Source organism: Delphinapterus leucas, chromosome 12 (genome assembly GCF_059928025.1).
Source record: "Delphinapterus leucas isolate spDelLeu-1000000601 "Yukka" chromosome 12, BTC_Dleu_Yukka2, whole genome shotgun sequence".
In the NCBI taxonomy this organism is placed as follows: domain Eukaryota; kingdom Metazoa; phylum Chordata; class Mammalia; order Artiodactyla; family Monodontidae; genus Delphinapterus; species Delphinapterus leucas.
The window spans coordinates 89610286-89615399 of record NC_143140.1 but is presented as its reverse complement, the minus strand read 5'-3'; the positions used below and the strand labels follow the sequence as shown (position 1 = coordinate 89615399).

At 39.5% G+C, this 5114-nt stretch overlaps 1 protein-coding gene across 1 annotated transcript in view; it reads left to right on the top strand.

Annotated features, from left to right (window-relative positions):
- The window catches only part of PRKN (parkin RBR E3 ubiquitin protein ligase), a 1255012-nt gene that overhangs the window by 1159646 nt on the left and 90252 nt on the right, over positions 1-5114 (top strand). The gene's annotated exons all lie outside the window — the stretch shown is intronic.

Below are 5114 nucleotides of genomic sequence, written 5' to 3'. Positions count from 1 at the left end.
ATCCCCATATCCCCTCCCTCCTGCGTCTCCCTCCCACCCTCTCCCTCCCAACCCTACAGGTGGTCGCAAAGCACCGAGCTGATCTCCCTGTGCCATGCAGCTGTTTCCCACTAGCTATCTATTTTACATTTGGTAATGTATATATGTCAATGCTCGCCCACCTCGTCCGAGCCCACCCTTCCCCCTCCCCATGTCCCCAAGACCTCTCTCCACATCTGTGACTTTATTCCTGTCCTGCCCCTAGGTTCATTAGAACCTTTTTTTTTTTTTAGATTCCATATATATGTGTTAGCATACATATGTGTTTCACTTTCTGACTTCACTCTGTATGACAGACTCTAGGTCCATCCACCTCACTAAAAATAACTCAATTTCGTTTCTTTTTATGGCTGAGTAATATTCCATTGTATATATGTGCCACATCTTCTTTATCCATTCATCTGTCGATGGACACTTAGGTTGCTTCCATGTTCTGGCTATTGTAAATAGTGCTGCATTGAACATTGTGGTACATGACTCTTCTTGAATTATGGTTTTCTCAGGGTATATGCCCAGTAGTGGGATTGCTGGGTCATATGGTACTTCTTTTTTAAGCTTTTAAGGAACGTCCATACTGTTCTCCACAGTGGCTGTATCAATTTACATTCCCACCAAAAGTGTAAGAGGGTTCCCTTTTCTCCACACCCTCTCCAGCATTTGCTCTTTGTATATTTTTTGATGATGGCCATTCTGACCGGTTTGAGGAGATACCTCATTCTAGCTTTGATTTGCAGTTCTTTAATGTTTAATGATGTTGAGCATCCTTTCATGTATTTGTTGGCAATCTGTATATCTTCTTTGGAGAAATGTCTGTTTAGGTCTTCTGCCCATTTTTGGATTGAGCTGTTTGGTTTTTGATATTGAGCTGCATGAGCTGCTTGTAAATTTTGGAGATTAATCCTTTGTCAGTTGCTTCATTTGAAAATATTTTCTCCCATTCTGAGGGTTGTCTTTTCATCTTGTTTATGGTTTCCTTTGCTGTGCAAAAGCTTTTAAGTTTCATTAGGTCCCATTTGTTTATTTTTGGTTTTATTTCTATTTCTCTAGGAGGTGGGTCAAAGAGGATCTTGCTGTGATTTATGTCGTAGAGTGTTCAGCCTATGTTTTCCTCTAAGAGTTTTATAGTGTCTGGCCTTAAATTTAGGTCTTTAATCCATTTTGAGTTAATTTTTGTGTATGGTGTTAGGAATTGTTCTAATTTCATTCTTTTACATGTAGCTGTCCAGTTTTCCCAGCACCACTTATTGAAGAGACTGTCTTTTCTCCACTGTATACTCTTGCCTCCTTTATCAAAGATAAGGTGACCATATGTGTATGGGTTTATCTCTGGGCTTTCTATCCTATGCCATTAATCTATATATCTGTTTCTGTGCCAGTACCATACTGTCTTGATTACTGTAGCTTTGTAGAATAGTCTGAAGTCAGGGAGCCCGATTCCTCCAGCTCCGTTTTTCTTTCTCAAGATTGCTTTGGCTATGCGGGGTCTTTTGTGTTTCCATACAAATTGTGAAATTTTTCGTTCTAGTTCTGTGAAAAATGCCACTGGTAGTTTGCTAGGGATTGCATTGATTCTGTAGATTGATGTGGGTAGTATAGTCATTTTCACAATGTTCATTCTTCTAATCCAAGAACATGGTATATCTCTCCATCTGTTTGTATCATCTTTAATTTCTTTCATCAGTGTCATAGTTTTCTGCATACAGGTCTTTTGTCTCCTTAGGTAGGTTTATTCCTAGGCATTTTATTCTTTTTGCTGCAATGGTAAATGGGAGTGTTTTCTTAATTTCTCTTTCAGATTTTTCATCATTAGTGTATAGGAATGCAAGAGATTTCTGTGTGTTAATTTTGTATCCTACTACTCTACCAAATTCATTGATTAGCTCTAGTAGTTTTCTGCTGGCATCTTTAGCATTCTCTATGTATAGTATCATGTCATCTGCAAACAGTGACAGTTTTACTTCTTCTTTTCTGATTTGGATTCCTTTTATTTCTTTTTCTTCTCTGATTGCTGTGGCTAAAACTTCCAAAACTATGCTGAATAATAGTGGTGAGAGTGGGCAACCTTGTCTTGTTCCTGATCTTAGACGAAATGGTTTCAATTTTCCACCATTGAGAATGATGTTGGCTGTGGGTTTGTCATATATGGCCTTTATTATGTTGAGGTAGTTTCCCTCTATGCCTACTTTCTGGAGGGTTTTTATCATAAATGGGTGTTGAATTTTGTCAAGAGCTTTTTCTGCATCTATTGAGATCATCATATGGTTTTTATCCTTCAATTTTTTAATATGGTGTATCACATTGATTGATTTGCATATATTGAAGAATCCTTGCATTCCTGGGATAAACCCCACTTGATCATGATGTATGATCCTTTTAATGTGCTGTTGGATTCTGTTTGCTAGTATTTTGTTGAGGATTTTTGCATCTATGTTCATCAGAGATACTGACCTGTAGTTTTCTTTTTCTGTGACATCTTTGTCTGGTTTTGGTATCAGGGTGATGGTGGCCTCATAGAATGAGTTTGGGAGTGTTCCTCCCTCTGCTATATTTTGGAAGAGTTTGAGAAGGATAGGTGTTAGCTCTTCTCTAAGTGTTTGATAGAATTTGCCTGTGAAGCCATCTGGTCCTGGGCTTTTGTTTGTTGGAAGATTTTTAACCACAGTTTCAATTTCAGTGCTTGTGATTGGTCTGTTTATATTTTCTATTTCTTCCTGGTTCAGTCTCGGAAGGTTGTGATTTTCTAAGATTCGTCCATTTCTTCCAGGTTGTCCAATTTATTGGCATATAGCTGCTTGTACTAATCTCTCATGATCCTTTGTATTTCTGCCGTGTCAGTTGTTACTTCTTCTTTTTCATTTCTAATTCTGTTGATATGAGTCTTCTCCCTTTTTTTCTTGTTGAGTCTGGCTAATGGTTTATCAATTTTGTTTATCTTCTCGAAGAACGAGCTTTTAGTTTTATTGATCTTTGCTATTGTTTCTTTCATTCCTTTTTCATTTATTTCTGGTCGGATCTTTATAATTTCTTTCCTTCTGCTAACTTTGGGGGTTTTTTTGTTCTTCTTTCTCTAATTGCTTTAGGTGTAAGGTTAGGTTGTTTATTGAGATGATTCTTGTTTCTTGAGGTAGGATTGTATTGCTACAAACTTCCCTTAGAACTGCTTTTGCTGCATCCCATGGGTTTTGGGTCGTCGTGTTTTCATTGTCATTTGTTTCTAGGTATTTTTTGATTTCCTCTTTGATTTCTTCAGTGATCTCTTGGTTATTTAGTAGTGAATTGTTTAGCCTCCATGTGTTTGTATTTTTCGATGCCTAACTGTACCTAAGCATCTTTTTAATTTGTGTAGTATTTAGATAAGTACTTATCTCTATGCCTTTCCTGGTACTTCTATTGTCACGTACCCTACACACGACTTCTAACATCTGTGTATCCCCTTGTTTATATCAAGTGCTCCACCTAACAAGCAGACAAACTGACAAAACGAATTCTGAGGGGCTTCCCTGGTGGCGCAGTGGTTGAGAGTCCGCCTGCCGATGCACAAGACATGGGTTCGTGCCCCAGTCCGGAAAGATCCCACATGCCGCGGAGCGGAGGGGCCTGTGAGCCATGGCCGCTGGCCCTGCACATCCGGAGCCTGTGCTCCGCAACGGGAGAGGCCACAACAGTGAGAGGCCCGCGTATCGCAAAAAAAAAAAAAAAAAAAAAAGAATTCTGAAGCAAGAGAAGATATTATCCGCCTCAGGCTAGAGTCTATGGGTACAAGAGATATTAAGCTGGTTTGGAACAAAAATCATTGATTATTTCAACTTTGCCAAAATCATTGATTATGCCAACTTTGGGATGCCAAACATATTCTACGTGTTTTATTGCTACCATTCTCTAGAGAATCAGAGTAATATTTGCCAGCTACAGAATGTTTTAGCAGCAATTCTCAACTAATTCAGCTTATTTTTCAGCAAGTCAGCCTCTACTAATGACATACTAAATTTTGATTCTCTTTTTATATGATTACCCTGGGGAGACATTCAAAGTAGACCTTTTAATAAGAGTTAGCTCTACTTCTGATAGAACATCATGGTGTCATTTCACTTGCGAGGATATTTTTCCAGAAAGACACACCTTAATGACTGGTCAAACATACTAACCACCTTATCTTTGCTTTGGGCCATAGAACCAATTTAGATAGTCATTAGCTTCTAGGTAATGGAAGAGCATGTGCTACAATATTAACTGAATACCAAATCAGGCCCTGACATGCCTCACCCTGTGGTATCTCTGCAGAAAAACACCAGCTTACAAACCAGAGAGAGCTGGAAATTGGATCTTTACCAGACATTGTGATTAGAATTAAAAGAATGCTGTATAGGTAAATGGTGAAATATAAATAGCTTCAGGCTCACTTTTGATCTGATCCCTCTAGATAGACTAGCCTTCGATTATACTACAGATGCAACTATCGTGCAAAGATGAAGAAAATGGTTAGGTCCTTACTGTAGGTGTACCCACCTCACTGCAGCCTTGATGCTGGTGACAGCTCTTCCTACCCCAGCCTCCATGGTACCCTTCTCATTTACCTGTCCTTTGCCCCCTTTCAATTGCATCTTCACAGACTACATCCCAAACCCGTCTACTACCCTCCCTTAAACTTCTGGTGTTTGCAAGGGGACCATCTCTGGTCCTTCCCTCTTCTGAGATCAAGTCCTCCTTTGGACCGTCTCATTTATTTCTTTGATTCTGAGCCCCGTCTATGGTTGATGTACCCCAAGTCTGTCTCTAGAGAGACCAGTCTCTGGAGCCTCAGGATGATACTTTACATTGCCTGCTGGGTATCTCCTCTTGGAATTCTCATAAGCACATCAAATGCAAAATATCCATATTTGAACTCATTTTTCCACCTCTTCCGTCACCCACATGCAAACCTGTTCTCCCTCCTCTTATCTCAGTTCTCTGCAGTGAGGGGCACGTGTGATGATCCATAGGCATATTCCAGACTCTTATCCCCAGTCGCTGATTGATTGCTGATTGATTCCAGCTAGTAAATGTTCCTTATCTCCATCCCCTTTCCTGTTAACTCA